The 13,350-nt window shown below is 45.4% G+C and overlaps 2 protein-coding genes across 2 annotated transcripts in view; one reads left to right on the top strand and one right to left on the bottom strand.

Moving 5' to 3' along the window:
- Nucleotides 1–6,163, bottom strand: part of LOC143316725 (leucine-rich repeat and fibronectin type-III domain-containing protein 4) — a 38,106-nt gene extending 31,943 nt beyond the window's left edge. The window contains exons 1-2 of the mRNA XM_076724340.1: nt 5,549–6,163; nt 3,533–4,408 (exon numbers count right to left, since the gene is read on the bottom strand). The gene's annotated coding sequence lies outside the window, so the exon portion shown is untranslated. The remainder of the gene's footprint in view (nt 1–3,532; nt 4,409–5,548) is intronic.
- Nucleotides 1–13,350, top strand: part of LOC143316916 (pyruvate carboxylase, mitochondrial-like) — a 252,944-nt gene that overhangs the window by 174,442 nt on the left and 65,152 nt on the right. The gene's annotated exons all lie outside the window — the stretch shown is intronic.

The following is a 13,350-nucleotide window of genomic DNA, read 5'->3' on the forward strand; positions in this document are numbered from 1 at the left end:
TTCTATCATATCAGTTTTATTCCTCCATCTCTCTATCTACTCGTCCCTCCCCCTCAGTGTGCCAGTGCTTTATTAGTGTAGTTTTTCTTTTCAGACATTGTTATTCCTCTATTCCCTTATCCCCACTCCCTCTTATCATCCACCTCTCAAGTGTCATCACTCGCCTTTTCATTCTTCATTACTCAGTCTCTCTCCATCCTCTGAGTGTTCCTCCCTATCTTAAACAGTCAGTCTTGTAATTACTCCTCTTCATCACGTTATCGTTCTATACCTCTCTGTCCGTCATCTGCCCGTTTGGCTCCTTAGCTGTCGACAGCGGCCTGATGTCTCATCCTTTTGATGTTCCCTCTCTTCTCGAACAGCGCAGCCTTTCACTTCTCTCGCTCCACCATTTGTCATTCATTCGTCCATCCACTCATCCATCATGTGCCACCTTCCTGACACTCACCATGCTTCCCTTTTTTCAGGGTTTCAAATCTTCCACTTCTTGCCTTGATTGAAATGAAAGCTGGTTATATCAGAAAGGTGTGTGACATCCTTCATGTATCATTCATCATCACCTTTGATGTCTTTTCATGTGTCGTCTTCTGTTTCATGCAATTATCCTTATTGCCTGCAGCTATTGTACTTTTGGTTGGTCACTGTGATTTCAACATTTCATCAGTCAGGCTGTCTAATCTCCTGTCGGTTGGCTTTCTAATTCATTAATTGGCTGCTCACTAAACCCCTCCCGAACAGGTATTGGCCAATCATAGCTTAGCAAGAGTTTAGATGGTGTTTTTTTTCTTTTAACCTTTCAAAAACCAAAAGTAAAAGTGCAAAGAATGGATTAAAAATGTGATTGTCTGCTCTACTGTTAACTGCAATGGTTTGTATGTCAGACAACTAGCTTACAGTATCATGTATGGGAGCCACATTAGCATTAGCAAAAACATAGTGCTTGAAAATAAAACCAAAAAAGCATGAATCTAGTTTTTCTCTTGCTTAACCAAACGCATACGCTCAGCTAAGTCTTTTAGTCAGATAACACGTGTGCAATCATCAAGCACCCATTTAAGATCCTTTTACAGGATTCCCATTTTAAAGCGAATCTGCAGGAGACATCTGCTAGAGACGGTGTTTTCAACCAACTCAGGGAGCTAGCATTAGCTTAATTAGCTTGCGAACTACAGCAGATAAAAACGGCAGTGACAGGTACTTTAGACTTTAGGCGTGTGAGGATGCAAAGCTTGCCAGGCATAGTAACAGTAACTAAGGGGGGGCGGGGCTTATCAAACTGTCAGTTAATTGAGCTGCACCCTTCAGTAAGCGGTCCAATGCCTGCCATTTTTTTTCCCCTCTATTCCTTCATCCACTTCCCAGTCTGTTCAGCTTGGCAAGGCTCCTACTTTGAACAGTGAGCATCCCATCTGCTCATGCATCTCCCTGACTGTAGCCCCAGAATGACAGACACCCTCAGCAACAACGAGCCACACAGAGCATTAACGAGATAATTCAGAAAATGCTCCTTTTATTACGCATTTATTTCACTCTTTGAGCCACGCGGCACTTACCTGCTCTGCATTCTTATGACTTTGTCTAGCAGGAGAGCGAAGCCAATTATTGAATTATGATTCGGTTAATGGATATCAAAAGACCTCTTTGTTACACTTTAAAAAGATCCAGTCATCTTCTTTTCAGAATTGGCGTCGCCCCCGTTCAAAGCAAGAGTCAAAACCGCTCTAAACGATCAACAGAGCAAGTAATGAGCCCTGTCGCGGTTACTCAGAAAAGCTTATTGTTCATAAAAATAGTTTCACATGTGTTTTTAAGCCAGTCTCTTTTGTTTCTAGGGTAATTAATATTCCTCTAAGGTAAAATTTTACTTCTCCCCAAAGTTGTGTCTCATAATTGCCATGTCCATTACATGATAGAGCCCCATGGTACAACATATTCCCCTTGTAGTTATATCTCTAAATAGCTCATTATGGGTGTCACTGATCTTTTACAGACTTTTTGGGGTCATGTAAGACTAATTGTAGCCAATAGTATAACAGTAGAAGGCTCCATAATGATGGCCATCTGTCATTTCTTTTTATTTCTTCCTCATCTATCTCTCTATTTTTATCTCTACACGGTAAATCACCATTAATTTATCACTCTAGCCTCAATGTGCCTCTTTCTAACATTTTTTTACTATCGTGTCGCTGATCGTTGTAGACTTCATAAAATCGTCCTGTTTACCTCACTCATCCTTTAATCAATCAGTCCCTCAGTCTTTTATTTTCTTCTGTCTTTTCAGCTCCTCAACCGCTTACATCTCAATCTTTTTCCATCCTACCATCCTCTGCTCCTCTTCATCCCTCTGTTTCTCCATGTCTGCCTCCTTGATGTTCCTGCCTCTTCTGTTATCTCTCTCTCTCTCTGCCGCCATGGGCCCTTCATCATTTCACCCTTTCTCTCCTAATCTACTTCTGCCTGTTTCTTCCATTCATCTGTCTCTGTCCATTCTTGTCACTTGACGAAGTCGATCATTGCCTCTCACTCCTCTTGCTGCAATCCTGACCTCTCTTAACCCTCAGTGCCTGTCACTATGTCGTGTGTCACCCCTCCCTCCCCATCTCCCCTTTCCATCTCCCTGCATCTCTTGTCCTCCTCCCTTTGCCTCCCTCTTGCACTTTCCCTCTCCTCCCGTCTCCATTTCTTTCTCATAGCCCTCTGATCCTCCCGTATATCCACTCAGTCAGTCTGATCTCCTGTGTCAGTGTGCCAAATCTGTGTGTGTGAGTGCGCGCGCTCAGACACAGCTTACGTAAAAAGCCTCAAACGAAGGGAGGTTAGAACTGTTCTGTGCCGCCGCCGCTGCCGCCACCACCACACAAACGCTCTCAGCCCCGCATCCACACACTTACCGTGGCACAGACACACGCACAACACGCCAGGTGAGATTACATAAAGGCGAGGTGATGAAAGCCAAGCTGAGACGCACCTAGTGAGTAATCTGATACAGGACATCTGGCAGACACTCACATACAGAAGCACACGAGAAAGCAGGATTCTCAGTATGGTCAGGGTTTGTAGAGCAAAAGAAAAACACAAAAAAAAATGGGGACCTAGAGGTGCAGAAGGATTAAAACAGAAGGATGAGAAAAGAAAAACATACAATCATCTGTGCCATGTGGGGGATTTGAATGTGTGTGTTCTCCTCTGCGTGTACTCTTGACTTTTCCCTCTTATGTTGTTGTTGTTATGAATGCACATCTGTTCATTATTTATAGGCCAGAGCGTGTGTGTGTGTGTGCGCGTGTGTGTGTGTGTGTGTGTGTGTGAGGGAAAGCTGAGTTCCCAGTCACAGTGAGGGCTGGTGTTCACCACGTTTATGTGCTCAATGATTCAGCACAAGAGCGCTAACCATGCAAACATGGATCCACCTTTACCGGGCCAATATATATGCCAAAGAATGTGTGTGTGTGTGTGTGTGTGTGTGTGTGTGTGTGTGTGTGTGTGTGTGTGTGTGTATTTGAGTGTGTGTTTGAAACTGCGCGAACGTTACCTTTTCCGTCTGTGCGGCTCTATAATCCGAATCAGCTCCACATGTTATCCAGGTTTATATGTGCGTGTGGGTGTGTGTGTTTGTGTTTAGCACAGATCTCGCCCCAGGTGTTTCTCCTTTCGTTGGGCCAGCAGTGTGGGGATGGGGGGGTGGGGGGTGGGGGGGTTGTGTGATTGTGCTGAAACCTGTCCTACTCCCCTTCACACTCGCACGCCCCCTCACACATCAAAAGGAGGCGGATGTAGGTCAGTGTAAGAAAAACCAGAGAGTTGCAGAAATTCCAATCCCACAATATCCTCTTAGGCTTCTATAGATGAAGAAAACCTGGAAAATCCAGAATTACTCGCTCGATCCCGGCGCGGTATTCCAAAATAGAGACCTCAGTTTGAGAAGAAATCCACGTATCCACTTCACTGGAAATCCTATTTATGGCGTTTTGGTATGATTTCCTCATGGCTGTGTTCAACTTCTCTCTGTATCTGGAGCAGTTCAGTCAACAGAGAATAAGAATCCTGGAGTTGGTGGCGATCTCCACCTTTCCTCTCTCCTCCTTCTGCTCCTTCTCTCGCTCCCTCTTTCCTTTTCTTTCCTCCTTTTCACTCATAAAGCCCCTCTCTTCTTATTTATTCATCTGGCTTACTCTCCAATTGCTGCATTCTTTCACACGTTTAGTGTTCTTCCCCCTCCTCTTCCTCTCATCCCTCACTTCCCGGTGTGATTTCCAGGGCGTGTCACAGGGCCTCTCCACACTCTACACAGTGCGTCCCGTGTTTGCTCTCCCACATTGAGTCAGTTGTTTATTGATGACCTTGGCAGGAGGTGCAGAAAAGGAGGTTTTTTGGAGTGTGCTGGAGCGATGGTGGGATGGCTAGAAACCTGCAAATGAGGAGAAACATGAGAGAGAATGAACTGTGTGCACTGCACGTGTTCCATTAATGCCTCCTTTACTCTGTGTGTGTGTGTGTGTGTGTGTGTGTGTGTGTGTGTGTGTGTGTGTGTGTGTGTGTGTTCACATAAATCACACTGGATTGAATCCATTATCACTTATTTTTGTCTCATCCTCCCTTCTCTCCTCCACCTGACCTCCCTTTCCCCTCACATATCTCCATCCATCCCTCTTTCCACAGCGTCCGCTGTCGATCATTCACTCTTGCCTTATGGCCTCTTTAAATCCCCCTCCCCTTCTTGCCATCCCTGATTTTTTTTTTTTTTTTTTTTTTTTTTTTTTACTCCCCTCTTCCTCCCCCTCCCCGTCTCACCTGTCTGTCAAAGACAATCGATAGTTCTGAGACCCTCTTAACGCCTCGCAGCAGGCTGCATTGGGTTGTTCTTGCTCACACGCATACTCACAGGAGCACAGACGCACGCACACGCGGCCATGCAGCACATTCATGCATGCTTCAACGCACACCACCACCACCACCACCACGCACATATCCACGAAGTAGTCATGCAGTGATACTCTCCTGCAAGCACACGCAGCCTCTGCACGGCTCTCGCTCTCACTCTTGCTCTCTCTCCAGCCCCACACACACACACACACAGTCTAATGAAACAACTGGGCTATTGATCAGTGCCATGAATGTCAGACAGTTCAAAAGTCCCCCCCCACCCTCCACCCCACCCACTCTGGCCCGTCAATCAAACTCCACAAGCCGACACCTTTAAGAAGACAATCTCATTATCTTGCTCTAAAGCTGTGCACTCACTCTGTGTGTGTTTCTTTGTGAGTGTTCTGTGGAGTGTGTATATGTACATCGCTGCAGCGGCTCACGTATATGCAGCCTTTTTTCTTCCCCCCCTTCCTGATTTCTATTGAAAATCCTTGATTCATTTTGTTCTTTCCATTCCCGTCCACCTGCTTCTTCTCCTCCGGTGTTCACTTTGCTACTTCAAAAGCACAATGCAGTTACTTGCTGTCCTCTTCTCCCGGCTCTTTCATCCTTATCTAACCATGTCCTTTCCCCTCTTTCTGCCCTCCGCTACCCCGCTAGATAAAAAGGTGGAATTACTAACCTTGTTTTCCGGATCATTCCACCGCAACCCCTGGAAACCGCCACATCTCCCTGTCTCCGCGGCTCTCTCTCTGTCTCAGCTCTGTGGAAAAACACCCATCTCTCTCTCTCTCCCTCTCTCTCCTCTCTATCTCTGTCTCTCACTGCCTACCCCCCCTCCTCTCTCTCTCTCTCCTCCCGCTGGTCGTCCCCTCACTCGGTCTCGACAGCTGCAGCGCTCTGTCTGCCTCCTCTGTCGCTCTTCCGTCAGGCTGTAGGCTGATTGAATTTTAAGTCATGTTAATCCCACAGAACAGGTACTGGATGAAGGAGGGGACACAGCAAAAAAGAAGGAAGAGAGAGAGAAAATAACAGAATGCAGGGAGTAAGCTGGCATGTATTTTTAGAAATCTCCTCTCTCCTTCAGGGAGGTTTTCTCCAGTTTTTTTTTTTCCCTTTACTTGTCCTGCCTCCACTCAGTCACTTCTCCTCTTCATTTATCCATTCATCTGCATCTTTATCCAACCCTTTTCCTCGCTTTCTTTGGCTTACTTGTGTCCTCAGCTAGTGGAGAAGAGTGTGTGGTTCCCGACGAGGAGGACTGTGATCTGTCTCCGGCAGCGTCAACCATCGGACTGAGAGGGAGAGGGAGCGAGAGTGCACGAGAGCGAGGCATGAAGATGAGGGGGGGGGGGGTCAAGGGGGGGGGGGGGGGGGGGAGAGAAGAGAGGAATCATGTAGGGGCAGGAAGAGGGACGGTGAGGAGAAATGAGGGACTGGAGGGAGAGAGGAGGGGTAGATGCGAAAATAGGGGAGGGGAGAGGGAGGAGGAGTACAATAATGGAGGGCAGTCATGGAAAGTAACTAAGGACACTGACTCAAGCACTCCACTCCACTTCAGTTCAGATTTGAGGTGCAGATTAAGATTTTACAAACGTACGTCCAGCTCATAAAATATTGACACCTTGTTGTATTGCATCAGTGTCCAAAGCAGTTAGAGGAGCTCCACCTCGACCAGCCGCAGAGCTGACATGCAGCTGAAGTTGTTTGTTAAAGAACAAGGCTGCTAATATCGTGTGTGTTTCTCAATGACAACAAATCCCATTTAAAAAAAAAAAAAAAAGCCCAAATCCAACAATGACTAACAAGTACTGCCTTTGTAGGAAAAGCTAATATTGTCCAATGGGGGATGGAAGATCTGACACTTACACTTAATTATGCTGTGATACAGTAACACTTCAACCTCTGCAAGAGCCCCAAAAGTTTTACTTTTGATACTTAAAGTACATTTTTGTGACGACGTCTTTACTTTAATTTGAGTCCAGTTTTTAATCCGACTTTTACTTGTTGCTAATTATTTAGCCACCGTGTTATAACTTCTTTTGCTCAAGTAAAGGATGTGAGTGCCACTGATCGGGTCAGGGAGGAGACGGAAAGAGAGACGGAGGAAGAGGAGGAGATAAAAGACGGCTGGTATGACAGCGAAAAGTGAAGCTCCCCGTGCCTCAAGCAACACTGGGTCAGACCGGGATGACAGGGGGAGCGAAGCAGGATGATTAAGAGTGAGCACATGAGTGGCGTGGTGTGAGCAGAGAGAGGTGGAGGAGAGAGAGGAGGCCGAGGATCTCTGGGGGCGTAAGGGAGATAAGTGAGGAAGAGAGGGGTTAGTGAGGGATGGAAGCGAGGAGTGGATGGAGTGATAGCATGGCGATAGGAACAAGTGTAGCTGATACGACTTCAAACGGTGGTCGAGCGCTTGATTTCCCCGCCGCGCCGATAGCTGCTGGAAATAGCCGTTTAATGGAAACCGTCTGTGTGTGTATGTGTGTATATGTGTGTATGTGTGTGCGCGTCCCACTACTCAAGCAGAACCTATAACGGCAGAGATATTCGATGTTGTTTCCAATATTTACATGTGCGCAGGTCCGTTTTATCATCACAATCACCCAAAAAAAAAAAGAGGCCAGGGACAGAGATTTGGTTGTGTTACGGGTGAATTGCTTTTTCATCCCAATTTCCACCCTGGAGTCCATTTTTGTCCTTCATTCACTTTTCCGTCTTGTAAATATTTCTCAAATCTGCGCCTCTCCTCCCTGCTTATCTCTGCCTTTCAAGCATTGCCTCTCATCCCACTTCCATGCAACTCCATTTTTCTTTCTTGAATTTATTTTTATCCCTTGCCTTCTCCCTCTTTACTGTCACTCCATTTTTTTTTTTTTTTTTCCCCTCCTGCTGTGGGCCAGCGTATTTTTAAACTAGTAAGCCAGACCTCCCTCAAAGCAAGGTCCAGCAAGGAGAAGTTTGATATATCATTTCGCCCAATCGTATCTCGTTTACAGCACATGGCTTTATGGCTCGTTGATTCACAATTAATCAAACCTCTAGTGGTTTGGCACCCCGTCCCCTCGTCAGGCAGAGTGACCTTGCTGAATGAAATAAACTAACATGACCTACTGCTGGGTGATGGATGTAGTGAGTTCACCAGTCAGGAGAAAATCTCATTATTGACTAGCTTGTTAGTTTATATATATTATGTTACATGTATAATTCATGGAAAATCACAGTCTACCTGTGGATATAATTGCATTCCTCATCAGTTAAATGTCAAGCAGCCGTCAGTATGCGAGGCACAGGTCAGAGTCATGTCCTGAGAGCATTTCCTGTGACCACAGATGAGTCGTGTTAGAGCCAAGTGCGCAGGGGAAATTCTTTTTCTCCCCAGGACGGAGAGCGAAGCAGAGAGATTGGCAGGATCTCTTTTAGTTCATTCTGAGGAATGCTGCGCTTAATCAGGAAGAGGGCAGACCTGTTCTGGTTCGGTCAGGCCACATTAGTCCTCAAAGTGAAAACAGTTGCAGGGGGAGCTGGCCTACCGACCCTGGGCTGGACAAATCCATCGAGCCTTTATTTATTGATTGATTGATTTCATTACAAATTGGTTCACTGGTGAAGTCACCGGGGGTGTCGACCACCTGGAAACATCTCGATGTCAAGTATTTATGTAGCTCACTCAGTTGCATGCAAACACTGAAGCAGATGATAAGCGATACATATGTGATAAATGGTAAATGGACCATTTATTTACTGACCACTCAAAGCTCTTCACAACACAAGCCAGCATTCACACACACATCCATACACTGTCGGCAGAGGCTCCCACACAAGCTGCCACCCGCTCATCACTGAGGGCACAGCTGCCAGCGGGGTTCAGTTTTCGGCGGAGAGTCCAAACCCCCAACCTTGTGATTAGTGGGTGACCGCTCCCCTTCCTTGCTGTAGCTCAGGGATCAGATAGCTGAATACTAAGCTTTGAAGTGAGTTTACATCAAACATGTTTAAAATAGTCATGACCCTAAGCATTTGCACATCGACGCTTTTTTGCTCTTTACTCCAGCACACTTGAATTGAAATGAAACAGTGACCATGAGGTTTAAGTGCTGACTTTCAAGAGAGAAATGTGCAGAAAAGGTGTGAGCCATATACTGTTGATGTGGACCTTTAAAGCTGAGATTTAGCAATTTAAAAGTATTCCATGGAGCTTTTGACCTTTTAGTAGGCAATGGAGCGAGTGCCTGTTTAGTTTGACTCGTGCACAAGGCAAACATGCATGTCCACGCCGGTGATGCGATGGTTTAATAAATGGTTTCACATGATCCACAGGTGGCAGCAATGTGCTGAGAAATGCGGCAAAGGCAAAGTAGAAGAAGACTGCTAGCAAGTCAACATGCAAGACGCTTGATGCAGGATTTATGCCTGACCTTGTTTACAAGAAATTCCACAGGACAACTTCAATCTCATAATCATGGCTTCACTTGAAGTGTGCTTGAATGCGGCAGATTTCAAAGACAGGAAGGAAAGCAGCTGCAGTAGTGTTTTTCTGAAGGCTGCCTGTCATGGGTGCTGGCTAGCAACAAACAGAAAACAGACAGGCATGGCATGAAAAGTTTGCAGCTTTAGTCAAAAAACAGAACCTGACAGCAGCTGAAAAACAGGTCCATGCCAACTGCAGTGTATTCTAGTGTGTGTGTGTGTGTGTGTGTGTGTGTGTGTGTGTGTGTGTGAGTGTGAGTGTGTGTGTGTGAGAGAGAGAGAAAGAACATTTGAGATTTTGAGGAATTGAATCTTTGCGTTGAATTAAAAAAGCAGCCTAAATGAACCGCCTCACCTCCCCTTAACGTTTATGTGTCATTCGACTGGTTTGTTAGTGTGTGAAGGCAAATTTTGTGTGTGCGTGTGTGCATGTGTATAAATGAGTCACAGTGGGTTTGTGAGACACACTGGCTAAATATAGGCAACACTGAAACACACAAAAACAAATGCACTCAGCGAGCGCCTGTGCACACAAACATGTCACACATAATCACCAGTGTGTCAAATGCTTCCATTCACACACACACACCCACACGCACGCACACACACACACAAACTTCACACATGGGCACACATGGAGGATGCATTTCACACAATCTATTTGCAACCAACACATAACACACACACAGATTGGCAATGATCGCTTGATTGCACACACAAACACGCGATAATGTCACACAAATCACGACACGCACACCCTGCCGCTGGACACACACCCCTCACAAGGCTAAATGAAACACACATGCACACGCACTTGCTCGCCATTGATGTCAGGGGTAAAAGGCGTGGAGGTTTAGATCGAAGGGCAGATCTCCCGCTATTTGTCTCAATCTGGGGATAATGAGAGACAAGGGCAGACACACAGTCACACACGCACGCACGCACACACACACACACACACACACACCACAGTCACACAACTCCGCCCTCTCATTTTGCTCTTGGAATCGTTTGCATGTCATTGTGCTTTAGTTATTTCCTCTGCATTAGCAATCGTCTTTCCGAATGATTTCCCAGTTACTGCTGGCAGACCGTTCTACCAGCAGTGAGGTACGAGAAAGACACACTAGGCCTCATTTGTCTACATTGCTGTAAGTATGAAACCTTGACAGATACGCTCAGACGTAAAGACGCGGGGCAGAAATGACTTCAGGGACACGTTGGTTTGAGGAAAGAAAAAAAACAAAGTGCAATCCAAATGTTTCCAGGAGTGAGCGGCTTTAATACATTACGTGCTGCTGGAGTTCAGAGTGGAAATAACAGACAGTGGATCAGAGGCGAGTAATAACACTGTTTGTGTGTGTGTGTGTGTGTGTGTGTGTGTGTGTGTGTGTGTGTGTGTGTGTGTGTGTGTGTGTGTGTGTGTCTCCAGAAATGGGACCATACAGAAATGCAATGGGCTGTTAGAAAAAGGCAGTTAAATGTTGAATTACAAAGCTGGGGAGGTGCAAGTGGAAAGATTGCAAATGAGATTTTGTTTGTTGATTGTTTCCCCTGAAATGAGCTGCGGTTTCTTGGCATTAGTTCTGTTGGGGGTGTGTGTCTGTGTGTGTTGCAGAAGGAGTGCCTTGGCGAATGTGCATGCATTTAATTATCAGATTGTAGTTTATATTGAGTGAAGACCTAGTCAAAAGAAAGCTATTTTACGCCTTGCATATGGAACTATTCTATTAATTTAATTAGTTTGTGATTTGGGGCGCCGTTTTTGTTTTGTTTTGTTTTTCAGCCTTGTGGCTATCTTTGTTTGAACACTGCACTAAAACACTGCTTTTCAACATTGTAGAGCATGTTCAAAGATGTTTTCCCCAAAGAGAGATGTGCCACGCCGCAAATTGCTCTTGAAGCACAGAAAGTTTGTTTGTCGCCTGGAGAGCGCTCGTCAGAACAATGCAGTGGAAGAGCACACTCGAGTGTCTCGCCGGCTGACGTCTTCGCCGTGTGTGTCATCACGTCGCAAAATGCTATTAAAACGATCGAGAGTCAACGCTGGATTAAGGTGGTTACAGGATTGAAATGCCCTTAAATAAAGCAGCTAAAATTGCTGCGATTAAGCTTATTCTGACTGAGAATAATTGAACAGAATCAGAGTATGTTGTTTACACGGGCTCCACCTCAGTCACACTGCCACCGTAATCATGTTATATGATTATTGAGTGTGCACGTAAACATAGCTAATAGACCCTTCTCACAGTGGGACATTCTGACTTGTTAAATGCAGGTGTAGCTAATAACATTAATAACTGGCTGCAGTCAGTGCTGCAGGTTTGCCAGTGGCAGAGCCCTGGTGGCGCTCGCGCCGGCTCACCGGCAGAACTAAATGGAACGTAGCCCATTTTTCACCTGCTCTCTCCACGCTGCTGAGGCTTATAAAGGTCTGTAACTTTGGGAGGCTCTGCTGCCAGAGAGCCATTTCAGCACCACGGTCAGCGCACATGAGCCCTACATACACATGATATGAACACATGCACACACACTGTGGCAGGAGGAGGAGCGGCAGCCCTGATCAAACAGCATTAAAAAACCAAATGTGAAAACCTATAAATACTGACTAAATCACAGGCAGCCATGATAAGGCTATAAAAATATTTAGATAAATAATGCATGATGTTCTGTGCTGAGAAGATCTCGACAGTTATAGCACATTCCGTAAATAAGAGGCGGCTATTAGTCATTTGGTGTTCTGGGCTCCCCTAGTCCCTGGAAATAGAGACTATGGGTGTTTAGGATTAAAGGCATCATGTGGAGCCATAGATGGAAGGGAAGGATTAAAACACGGCCCTGTTGGTTGAGTCAACATTTCTATTTTGGTTAGCTTTTAAGGCAGGAGTCTGGCTGTCTTTGCTCAGTGTTTATTAGTGTGGATACACGGATGAATCACCTTCTCACTACTGACAGTAGTCATCGATACAGAGAGCACATTAGATGAGATGCATTACTTTGACAAACTTGGACCATTACCACGGTGGTAAATGGAAAGCGGTTGAATTGAATTATTCACTAACACCTCACCGAATGAGGGAAGCTGCTTTACTTTGATCTCTAATAAACAACATGTGACTCTCTGAAGCCTCTTTGGGTGCCCTTTGGGTCTGTCACCTGGAGTAACCCTGAGGTAATAATGACATTCATGGTAGATGTTTGTGTCAGTGCTTTTGAAACACCCTTTTCAAAATGGAAAGAGACATTTTTATTGAGAATAAAGCTACTTAACTACACAATTTGTCCTTAATTTCTACAATGTGCACGTTGAAATGTGGGCTATTGCATTAGGGAGAAAGATGAGAAGGTATTAACTGGAAGATGAAATCTATCCTAATTTCACATGAATTATGTCACCCAATTTTTCATATTTTACTTTCTCGTTAGGGCCAGATTTGCTTTGTGACTGCTTACCAAGAATATTTTCTTCGTGGTTTGTTGTTGGCTTGCTGTCATCATAATATCCAACCAGGGTTCTCACTGATAAAACAGAGCAGGATTCATACTAAAAGTGCACATGTGCGCAAAAAAAAAGACTGTGTGTATACACACCTGCAGACTGTGTTCCCTTTATAAATCCACAGTCCACCTGGAAATGTGCACGTGTGGCTCAGCCTCATATGCAGCCCATTCCACTTTAAATGGTCAATGCAAAGCACCACATGAATGTTGATGAATAATAACAAGCCTGCTGATCAAGAAGAAGGTGGTGGTGTTTGTGTGTGAGGTGGACCCAGAAATTAAAAGTGGTCGGATCTGACAGCGGAGGCAAAAAAAAAAAAATAAGAGAGAGAGAATTGCCTCCCACTGGTGGGGGCAAGGGCAGACCTGAGCCCATGCCACTGGAAACACAAATAACCTCAATACTGAGGGAAGTGTTTGTGGCAGCTGCCACCATGTCTCCAGTGTGCTCTGTGTGCCTGACGGCGCATTCACTGCACAGTTTTACTGACAAAAGCTCTATATAAGAACCAG

This window comes from Chaetodon auriga, chromosome 24, assembly GCF_051107435.1.
Source record: "Chaetodon auriga isolate fChaAug3 chromosome 24, fChaAug3.hap1, whole genome shotgun sequence".
Lineage (NCBI taxonomy): Eukaryota > Metazoa > Chordata > Actinopteri > Chaetodontiformes > Chaetodontidae > Chaetodon > Chaetodon auriga.